The sequence below is a fragment of the Bos javanicus genome, chromosome 4 (genome assembly GCF_032452875.1).
Source record: "Bos javanicus breed banteng chromosome 4, ARS-OSU_banteng_1.0, whole genome shotgun sequence".
NCBI lineage: Eukaryota > Metazoa > Chordata > Mammalia > Artiodactyla > Bovidae > Bos > Bos javanicus.
The window spans coordinates 93735378-93747538 of NC_083871.1; the positions used below are offsets into that span (position 1 = coordinate 93735378).

At 38.3% G+C, this 12161-nt stretch overlaps 1 protein-coding gene across 3 annotated transcripts in view; it reads left to right on the plus strand.

The window, feature by feature from the left end:
- Positions 1-12161, plus strand: part of AHCYL2 (adenosylhomocysteinase like 2) — a 191703-nt gene that overhangs the window by 16843 nt on the left and 162699 nt on the right. The gene's annotated exons all lie outside the window — the stretch shown is intronic.

The following is a 12161-nucleotide window of genomic DNA, read 5'->3' on the forward strand; positions in this document are numbered from 1 at the left end:
GGCTTTTTTTTTTTTTTTTAAACTTTCTGGCTACACCACATGCATGTGGGATCTTAGTTTCCCCACTAGAGATCAAACCCGTGCCCCGTGAAGTGGAAACATGGAGTCTTAACTGCTGGACCACCAGGGAAGTCCTGTCCATTTTTGAATTGGTTTGTTTTCTTATTAAGTTGTAATAAGCTGTAAGAATTCTTTCAGTATTCTGAATGTAAATCCTTTATCAGGTACATGGTTTGCAAATATTTTCTCCAAGGTTGTGAGTTGTCTTTTCATTTTCCTAATGCTGTATTTTGAAGAGCTAATATTGTAAATTTTGATGAAGTCCAGTGTAATACTTTTTAAAGAGATTATGCTTTTGGTGTTACAGCTAAGAAATTAGTAACTCAGGATCACAAAAATATTGTTTCCTTCTAGTAGTTTTGTAGTTTTAGATTTGTTATTTAGTTCTGTGACCAATTCTGATGCGAAGAACTGACTCATTTGAAAAAACCCTGATGCTGGGAAAGATTGAAGGTGGGAGGAGAAGGGGATGACAGAGGATGAGATGTTTGGATGGCATCACCGACTCAATTGACATGAGTTTGAGTAAGCTCTGGGAATTGGTGATGTACAGGGAAGCCTGTGGCGTGCTGCAGTCCATGGGGTCACAAAGAGTCAGACATGACTGAGCAACTGAACTGAACTGAACTGTGACCCATTCTGAGTTGACTTTATTGTATGGGGTGAGTTATGGGCCTGATCTTTTTTCCTTCATATGGATATACAGTTATCTCAGTGCCATTTGTTGAAAAGACTATTCTTTCCCTGTTGAATTGTCTTGACACCGTTGTTGAAAATTAGTCGTTTATAGATGTGTGGGTTTATTTCTGGATTTTGGATTCTGTTCCAATGATTTACTTATTTATGCTGATGCCAATACTATACTTTGTTGATTACTGTAGCTTTATAGTAAGTACTGGAATTGGGTACTATTTTATTCATCTTTTTCAACATTATTTTGGTTTTTGTAGGTCCTTTAAATTTTCATATAAATTTAGGATAAGCTTGTCACTTTCTGTGAAAAAGCTTGCTAGAATTTCTATAGGGATTGTATTGAATCTATAGGTCATTTTTGAAGAATTCCCACTGTAATGATATTGTGACTTCCAACCCATGAAGTGAAACAACTCTCCATTTTTTTAGCTGCTGTTTACTAATTGCTCTTGGCAGTGTTTTGTACTTTACAGTGTACAAGCTTGGTACTACTTTTATTAAATTTTTTTCTACGTTTAATTTTTTTTTGGATGTTATTATGAGTGGAATCGTTTTCTTAATTTTATTTTCAGATTTTTTATTACTAGTATATAAAAATATAATTGATTTTTTTTTACTGTGGTAAAATATATCATTTTAACCAGTTTATTTTTAATTTTTATTTGTTTGTTTGTTTATTTTTGGGTACACAGAGGGGCTTGTGGGATTATAGTTCCCTGACCAAGAGTTGAACCCAGACGTGGCAATGAAACCACCAGGACTTAATCACTGGAGTGCCATAACAATTTTAAAGTATGTAGTTCATTGACATTAAGTACAGCCACAATGTTCTAGAACTATTATCACTATCTATACCCCAAACTTTAGCATTCCCAACAAAAATTCTGTACCTCATTAAACAATAACTCCCCTTTCACTCCTCTTCCTAGCCCCTGTCTCTATGAATTTGCCTTTGGGTACCTCATATAAGTAGAATCATATAATATTTATCCTTGTGTATGTAACTTATTTTACTTAGTATAATGATTTTCAGATCCATCCATATTGTAGCATATAGCTAGATTTCATTCCTTTTTTTTTTTTTTAACATTGTTGTTCTTTTTTTCGAAAAATAAAAATTTTTGGCTTCACCACGTGGCTTGTAGTATCTTAGTTCCCAGAACAGGAATTGAACCCCTGCCCTTGGCAGTGAAAGCATGGAGTCCTAACCACTGGACCACCAGAGAATTCCCTTCATTCTTTTTTAATGCTAAATAGTATTCCATTGTATCTGTATACTTTTTTTTTTAGCCTTTCCTCTGTTGATGGGCATTTGTGTTGTTTCTCCCTTTTGACTGTTATAATACTGCTATGAACATGGGTGTATAAATATCTATTTGAATCCCTGTTTTCAATTTGATATATATTTAATTGAATTTTGTACTCTAAGGCCTTGCTAAACTTACTACTCTATTCGTTTTACTATTACTCATATTACTCTACTAGATTTTTAAAATTTTTCTACATACAGACTTCTGTCATCTACAAATGACTTCTTTACTTCTTATTTTCCAATGTTAATACCTTTTATTTCTTGTTCTTGCCAAATTGCACTTCCTAGAGCCTCCTGTACATATTGAAATAGAAATGGTGACAGCTGACATATTTGCCTTGTTCCCAATCTTAAAGGAAAAGTATTCATTCTTTTGGGCTTCCCAAGTGGTCCTCAGCTGGAATTCCATCACCTCCACTAGCTTTGTAGTGACGCTTCCTAAAGCCTACTTGACTTCACACTCCAGGATGTCTGGCTGTAGGTGAGTCATCACACCATCGTGGTTATCCAGGTCATTGAGATTTTTTTTGTGTAGGTCAGTTTTGATTCTAATCCCAAAGAAGGGCAATGCCAAAGAATGTTCAAACTGCTGCGCAATTGCACTCATTTCACATGCTAGCAAAGTAATGCTCAAAATCCTTCAAGCTAGGTTTCAACAGTATGTGAACCGAGAACTTCCAGATGTACAAGCTGGATTTAAAAAAGACAGAGGAACCAGAGATCAATGCCAACATCTATTAGACCACAGAAAAAGCAAGAGAATTCCAGAAAAACATTTACTTCTGCTTCATTGACTACGCTAAAGCCTTTGACTGTGTAGATCACAATAAACTGTGGAAAATTCTTAAAGAGGTGGGAATACCAGATCACCTTACCTGCCTCCTGAGAAACCTGTATGCAGGTCAAGAAGCGGTAGTTAGAACAGGACATGGAACAATGGACTTTCAGAATTAGGAAAGGAGTACGTCAAGGCTGAATATTGTCACCCTGCTTATTTAACTTATATGCAAAGTACATCATGTGAAATGCCAGGCTGGATGATGGTATCAAGCTTGCCAGGAGAAATATCAGTAACCTCAGATGCAGATGACATTACCTGTATGGCAGAGAGTAAAGAGGAACTAAAGAGCCTCTTGATGAAGCTGAAAGAGGAGAGTGAAAAAGCTGGCTTGAAACTCAGTATTCAGAAAACTAATATCATGTCATCTGGTCCCATCACTTCATGGCAAATGGATAGAGAAACAATGGAAACAGTGACAGACTTTATTTTCTTGGGCTCCAAAATCATTGTGGACAGTGGCTGCAGCCATGAAATTAAAAGACACTGCTCCTTAGAAGAAAAGCAATGACAAACCTAGACAGTCTATTAAAAAGCAGAAACATTACTTAACCAACACAGGTCCATCTAGTCAAAGCTATGGTTTTTCCAGTAGTCATGTATGGATGCGAGAGTTGGACTATAAAGAAAGCTGAGCACCGAAGATTTGATGCTTTTGAACTGTGATGTTGGAGAAGACTCTTGGGAGGCCATTGGACAGCAAGGAGATCAAACCAGTCAATCCTAAAGAAAATCAACCCTGAATGCAAAGAAGTGACTCATTGGAAAAGACCCTGATGCTGGGAAAGATTGAAGGCAGGAGGAGAAGGGGAAAACAGAGTATGAGATGGTTGGAAGGCATCACTTACTCAATGGACATTAGTTTGAACAAGCTCCAGGAGATGGTGAAGGACAGGGAAGCCTGGCGTGATGCAGTCCATGGGGTTGCAAAGAGTCAGACACGACTGAGGGACTGAACAACAAGTGGCCCTAGTGGTAAAGAACCCACCTGCCAATACAGGAGACATAGGAGACACTGGTTTGCTCCCTTGCTTGGGAAGATCCCCTCAAGTAGGAAATGGCAACCCACTCCAGTATTCTTACCAGGAAAATCCCATGGATAGAGGAGCATGGCGGGCTATAATCCATGGAATTGCAAAGAGCTGGGCACAACTGAGTGACTGAGCACAGCATGATGACAACATTTAGCTTTTTACTATTAAGTGTGATGTTAGCTGGTAGTTGGTAGGTTCTTGGGTTGACTAAGAAAAATTGCACAACCTAATAGTTGAAGATTTTATGAGGATGATTTGCCCAGAAGACAGTCTCTCAGATAGCTCTGAGGGATTGCTCTGAAGAAGAGGTAAGGGAGAAGCCAGGATACACAGTAAATCCCCTACATAGGAACAAATTCTGCTCTCAGAATGCATTTTTAAATCCAGTTTGTTAATCCAAGAAAGTTAGCCTATGTACCTAAGTTACACAGTTGGTTATATATTGTACTGTAATAGGTTTATAATACTTTTTACACAAATAATACATAAAAAACAAACACAAAAAATGAAGGAGACATTTTTAATCTTACAGTATAGTACCTTGAAAAGTGCAGTAGGAGAGTATAGCAGCTGGCATACAGGGGCTGGCATCGAGCAAACAGGCAAGAGGAGTTACCGACTGAAGGAGGTAGAGCTGACGGATCCTCAGCTATAGCAGTCTGAGGACAAGCTGCAATTTCACTCGGGCCTCACATTGATGGAATGCATGTTCGCACCTTTGAAAGTTGTAGGGGGCTTGCTGTATTAGGAATTTTTGCAACAAAGACCAGGTAGTGAAACATCAAAAAATTGCCATCAATTAAAGAAAGCCAGTTATCTCAAGTTAATGAATTTAGCAGTTTTCTACTTATAGATAGATAAATACAAGAGTCTGGGCTCATTGAAATCATTCCTTTGATATGCCCTTTAGCGATCTAGGGCCAGCATCTTGTTCTTTCTCATCCTGAGCCCCTTCAGAATGCACCATTAGGGGTGGCTTTGGTGGTTACAGGCTTGGAAAGAAAGAAAGTGTGGGTCCCTCAGTCATGTCTGACACTTTGCCACCCCATGAACTCTAGTCCAGCAGGCTCCTCTGTCCTTGGAATTTTCCAGGCAAGAATACTGGAGTAGGTTGCCATTCGCTTCTGCAGGGGATCTTTCTAACCCAGGGATCGAACCTGGGTCTCCTGCATTGCAGGCAGACTCTTAACCAGCTGAGCCACCAGGGAAGCACTGGAGTTCTCTCAGGGCTCACTGTGGGGTGCTGCAACATCCTTTGTTTACTGATTTGGCAGGCAACATTTTTCATTCACAAGGGCCTGGCTGGAAGTGATCTTCCTTATTTACCTGTGAGCCTGGAAACTCTGTTTGCCAGGTACAGGCTGGTTTCTCCAAGAAGGCTTTGTGAGTATTGGCACCAAAAAATCAACCTTAGTTCCATAAAACTGTCTAACTGTATCTGATACTATGCATCTTATGACCTGTTACAAGGAGAACAGGTTCTTATTTAACGTATTAAAACAACTATGTGCTAAGTCGCTTCAGTAGTATCCAACACTTTGAGAATCTATGGACCATAGCCCCCAGGCTCCTCTGTCCATGGGATTCTCCAGGCAAGAATACTGGAGTGGGTTGCCATGCCCTCCTCCAGGGGAGGAACCTGTGTCTGACCAAGGGATCGAACCTGTGTCTCTTATGTCTTCTGTATTGGTGGGTTCTTTATCACTGGCACTACCTGGGAAGCCCATAAATAGCTATATTGCCATGAAAATAAGAACACTTAAAAGTGTTCCAAATTCTAGAGGAATCACATAGGAGAAAATACAACTGTTACATTTTTGTTTACCAAGGTATAATTATTAAGCTGCTGTTATAGATAGCTTAAGAGAAAAGGGAAAGGAGTTCCTTATGTCTGAAGAGCGGAACATTAAAGAGCCAACAAAATTTCAAACAAGAAGGCCATAAAAAGTCATAATTCTTCATCAGTTCCTTCAGTCCCATGTGATTTATTCTTGTTCTGCTTGATCTTGAATTAGCAGTTTCAAACATTTTCAGAGAAGAATCTGAGTAAAACAAAAACTGTCTGCATAACAAAACATTTTGAGGTTAAGATTTGATGAGAGTTCATTTGATAAGGAAATTTGGATATTTCTATAGTATACAACATTTTGGCATAAGAATAAGACAATGAAGGTATTGACAGATTTCTATGAACTCCATGCAGTTTCTGGAATACCTACACTATTAACCTGCGTGCGTGCTCAGTCACTCAGTCACGGCTAACTCTTTGTGAGAGCATGGACTATAGCCTGCCAGGCTCCTCTGTTCATGGTTACCCATAAAAATATAACTTAGGGAAGCTGAAGCATCCCTTTTTATTTGACAGCATTTTGACAGTATGCAACTTAATGTATCAAATAAAGGAAATTATTATTTTTTAACATTTGTTTTAAAAGAACAAATCTTTTTTTTTTTTTTTCCTAGTAGCCCTCCATGTGTCCACTTCAGGGGACACAGGTTCAGTCCCTGGTCAGAGAAGTTGCATATGCCGCATGTTGTGGCCAAAAAAAAGAAAAGACTTCATTTAGAATTTGATTTTAGGAAGTTTGTCACAAATCTTGAAAAGTTTGAACATTTGATTATATAGGGTCAGGTCACTATAAAAGAATACTTAGTTGTCCTTTTAACCAAAGTGATAATAAAAGATTTTAAAGGCAAATATGAGAAGTAATATATCTGTAAAAGAAAAGAAAAAAACCTTTAACTTGTTCAGTATTGTGAAGACTTTTTTTTAAGTGATCAAAAACATGATAAAGATGACATGAAATACAGGATACTATTTTGATAAGATGTAAAGCTTGTTTCTAGCAGATTGCTTAAAAAGTAAAGAAAAACCATACAGTTCCTTAATAAGAACAGTCAGTAATCCATTAAAACGTTGTCATTCTAGTTTTGCATTAATACACTTTTGATTGCAAGGCTCATCTTTTTTTTTTTTAACTGATGAATAAATCCTTTCAATCTTAGCAGTTTGAGCACGGAAATTTCTTTTCCACAAATGTTCTGCATGTGATAAAGCACATGTTTACATTTTAAAATGTCTGTTTAGTTTTCTGGTTCATCTTTCTTATTCTGGAACAACCAGTTGTTCTAGTTTGAGACAAAACTCTCTTTTTCCCTAATAAAAACACATCTTTCATACCTTTCCTTATCAAAAACACATCTTACTTTCCTTACATGTTTTACGTACAGAGGTTTTTAAAACTCTTCATCCTAGTAGTCTCATTTCTGCATATTCATTAGTAACCTTTTACTAATGGTTAAGTAATCATTAGTTATTTGGTTACATAATCATTAGTTATTTGGCAGAAAGAGAAGAGGAACTGAAGAGGCTTTTAATGAAGGTGAAAAAGGAGAGTGAAAAAGCTGGCTTAAAACTCAACATTCAGAAAACTAATATCGTGGCATCCGGTCCCATCATTTCATGGCAAATAGATGAAGTGAAGGGGAAACAATGGAAACAGTGACAGACTTTATTTTCTTGGGCTCCAAAATCACTGCAGATGGTGACTGCAGCCATGAATTAAAACACACTTGTTCCTTGCAAGAAAAGCTATGACAAACCTAGACAGCATATTAAAAAGCAGAAACATTACTTAGCCGACAAAGGTCCGTCTAGTCAAAGTTATGGTTTTTCCAGTAGTCATGTTTGGATGTGAGAGCTGGACCATAAAGAAAGCTGAGTGCTGAAGAATTCATGCTTTTGAACTGTGGTGTTGAAGAAGACTCTTGAGAGTCCCTTGGACTGCCAGCAGATCCAACCAGTCCATCCTAAAGGAAATCAGTCCTGGGTGTTCATTGGAAGGACTGATGCTGAAGCTGAAACTCCAATACTTTGGCCCCCTGATGCGAAGAACTGACTCATTTGAAAAGACCCTGATGCTGGGAAAGATTGAAGGCGGGAGGAGAAGGGGACGACAGAGGATGAGATGGTTGGATGGCATCATCAACTCAATGGACATGAGCAAGCTCTGTGAGTTGGTGATGGACAGGGAAGCCTGGCGTGCTGTAGTCCATGGGGTTGCAAAGAGTCGGACATGACTGAGCAACTGAACTGAACTGACATATATCAAGAAATTCACTTTTATTGTACATTTTGTTCTTAGTTTGGGTTTATAGTTTTATAACCCTAAATATCTGATAGGGATAATATAAGCTTCTTGACTAGTAGAACTGGGTAGGAAAAACTGTCATCTATCTATATTTTAATACTGACAACTCTGGAGATATATTTTTATTAAACCCCAATTTTTAAATTAGCCTTATTTACTAGAGATTATCCCAGATCATATGAATTTGAAAAGAGCATTTGTTTTTTTTTTTTTTTGTAGAATCTCAAAAATTGTACATAATTTTTGAGTGTTTTGAAATAATTTATAGAAGCACTCATTTATTTCTAGGCCAATTTGAATAGAACTCCTTTGGATTTTATAAATGAGTAATGCCATCGGGAGGTAGAAAAATATGTATGCATAACACACATACACACATATAAACATATAAAAACATGTAGACAGATGTAAACAGAGGTCTTGTAACTTTCATTCTATAGCTTAGCCAAGAGTTTTATATATAGATATATAAATACACAATTCACTAATTTATTTGAGTTGATTCTCATCTTTATTAGTTTTTTCTAATCCAAGTATGTTTCTAGAAGATGTAACAGGTTACCTGCTTAATGACTGATAGAGCTTATTTTTTAAATCAATACTTATGAAGAAGACTTTTAGAATCTTCCTTGATAAATAATCTTATGGAGGCTGTTGACTAAATTTTGGGCACAGGAGAATGTGAAAACAAATAAGTAGTAGTTTGTTTCCATAAAGCCTTCTTAAGTTTTACCTCTCAATCCAAAGGCAGAAAAAAAAAAATTATTCCTTTGGAAGTTGCATTTCAAGGAGATGGCTCTCAAAGGGGGGGGGGGGGAGGAAACCAGCACCAAATTGTACCTTTTGGGACTTCCCTGATGGCCTGGGGATTAAGACTGCATGCTTCCTTGCAGAAGGTGAGGGTTTGATCCCTGGTTCAGGAACTAAGATCCCCCACTCTATGCTGTACTACAAAAAGAGAAAAAGTCATCAAGGAGATGGCTCTTAGGTCCCAGAGAAGATAAGGTAGAAAATTTACATCTTAAAGGCATAGAGAAAGGATATAAATTTTCTCTAAAAGGATTTCAGGGGCATATTTGCTTATTGTCGGAATTCTGGGATAATTATTATTTTTTTTTTTTTTCTTAAAAAAAAAAATGTTCAATGAATTCTTTGCAGTAGGACTCCAAAATATATTTGCAATGGGCTTAGCATGACAAGGCCTATACATTCTCTGGGCCTTTGCCCAAACTATTTCCTGGCTGTCAGTGTTAACTTAAATCTCAGGCTTGGTCTAAGTCTGACCTTGTCAAGGGAATTTTTTTCCCCCTTCAGACCAGCCAAGGCATTCTCTGGTCTATTTTCTTTTCTTTCTTTTTTGAAATCTGATCTTTCCATAGGTACCATTAAGGCTTTTGTTTAGGATGAATGCTCTCTAAAAATCCTTTTAGATAGAAAAATCCAAATTGTTAATGGTATACCTATTTCAATGTGATTCAAAGCCTATAAGCCTTTTTATAGCTTAACTATGGATTTAAAAGGCATCCCCAAAGAGGGTGCCAACATCAAATTGCCAATATCTGTCGGATTATCGAAAAAGCAAGAGAATTCCAGAAAAACATCTATTTCTGCTTTATTGACTATGCCAAAACCTTTGACTGTGTGGATCACTACAAACTGGAAAATTCTTAAAGAGATGGGAATACCAGACCACCTGACCTGCCTCTTGAGAAATTTGTATGCAGTTCGGGAAGCAACAGTTAGAACTAGACATGGAACAACAGACTGGTTCCAAATAGGGAAAGGAGTACGTGAAGACTGTATATTGTCACCCTGCTTATTTAACTTATATGCAGAGTACATCATGAGAAATGCTGGGCTGGAAGAAGCACAAGCTGGAATCAAGATTGCTGGGAGAAATATCAATAACCTCAGATATGCAGATGACACCACCCTTATGGCAGAAAGCAAAGAACTAAAGAGCCTCTTGATGAAAGTGAAAGAGGAGAGTGAAAAAGTTGGCTTAAAACTCAGCATTCAGAAAACTAAGATCATGGCATCCGGTCCCATCACTTCATGGGAAATAGATGGGGAAACAGTGGAAACAGTGACAGAATTTTATTTTCTTGGGCTCCAAAATCACTGCAGATGGTGACTGCAGCCATGAAATTAAAAGACGCTTACTCCTTGGAAGGAAAGTTATGACCAACCTAGACAGCATATTAAAAAGCAGAGACATTACTTTGCCAACAAAGGTCCATCTAGTCAAGGTTATGGTTTTTCCAGTAGTCATGTATGGATGTGAGAGTTGGACTATAAAGAAAGCTGAGCACCGAAAAATTGATGCTTTTGAACTGTGGTGTTGGAGAAGACTGTTGAGAGTCTCTTGGACTGCAAGGAGATCCAACCAGTCCATCCTAAAGAAAATCAGTCCTGAATATTCATTGGAAGGCTGATGCTGAAGCTGAAGCTCCAATACTTTGGCCCCCTTATGTGAAGAACTGACTCATTTGAAAAGACGCTGATGCTGGGAAAGATTGAAGGCGGGAGGAGAAGGGGACAACAGAGGATGAGATGGTTGGATGGCATCACCGACTCAATGGAGATGAGTTTGAGTAAACTCCAGGCGTTGGTGATAGACAAGGAGGCCTGGTGTGCTGCAGTCCATGGGGTCACAAAGAGTTGGCCATGACTGAGCAACTGAACTAAGCTGAAAGATGGTGCAAAAGATGCATACCCCTTCTCCCCCACACCCCAAGATCCAGAGTTACTCCCAAAGATAGTCTAGGAGAGTAGACTTGTTATAGTTGCAGGTGGGATGAAGAACCTCCTATGACAAAGGACACAAAAGACAGAGACATGGGAAAACAATGACTGTTTCTGGGATCTATAACCAATGAGTATGCAAATCCAAATTCACAAGAGTTACAATCCAAAAAATTAATTCTTAGAAATGCTTTTTTCCTGCTTGTCTGACAAGGAGAAGTTTACCTTCTTTTGACCAACACTGTGGATAGAAATCTGGGAGGCTAATTTTGGTTAAGAATTCTTAACCTTTTGTCAGCCGTCCCAGGTTTTTAGCTGTATCCTCTGTGGTGAGTGGGGTGTCCTGGCCCTCCCTTTATGGTCTTAGACAGGCTAACAAGAGAAAAGCATATGAAGCTATTTAGTATGTTTTACATGAGACGAGAGCCTTCATTAGAAAATGAAAAGCCCAAGAAGTGGTTAAACTTGAATGTTTTAATACTAGTTTTGATGAAAAAAGCAGAACATGATAGGAGCTAACGGTAGTAAACCAGGGGAAAGTTAGCGAGACCCTCAGTATTCAAGGTGCCATATTTTGAGGTAACATGTTCTGAACCCCATCAGTAATGATAACTCAAATAGCTTGACAATGGTGATATCCAAAAATAATTATTTCCATTATTTGAACATACCCATTAATTAACCTAGCTAATCCTAAATTATTTTTCTGCCACTGTCTTTTGAGTTATCATCAGTTCAGTTCAGTTGCTCAGTCGTGTCCGACTCTTTGCAACCCCATGTACTTCAGCACGCCAGGCTTCCCTGTCCATCACCAACTCCTGGAGCTTGCTCAAAGTGAAGTCCATCAAGTCAGTGATGCCTTCCAGCTACCTCATCCTCTGTCGTCCCCTTCTCTTCCTGCCTTCAATCTTTCCTAGCATCAGGATCTTTTCCAATGAGTCAGTTCTTCACATCAGGTGGCCAGAGTATTGGAGTTTCAGCTTTAGCATCAGTCCTTCAAAAGAACACCCAGGACTGATCTCCTTTAGGATGGACTGGTTGGATCTCCTTGCAGTCCAAGGGACTCTCAAGAGTCTTCTCCAACACCACAGTTCAAAAGCATCAATTCTTTGGCACTCTGCTTTCTTTATGGTCCAAAGACCATATGGTCTCTCTTTATGTGAGACCATGTATGGTCTCACATTCATACATTATTACTGGAAAACCACAGCGTTGACCAGATGGACCTTTGTCAGCAAAGTAATGTCTCTGCTTTTTAATATGCTGTCTAGATTGGTCATAGCTTTTCTTCCAAGGAGTAAGCATGTTTTAATTTCATGGCTGCAGTC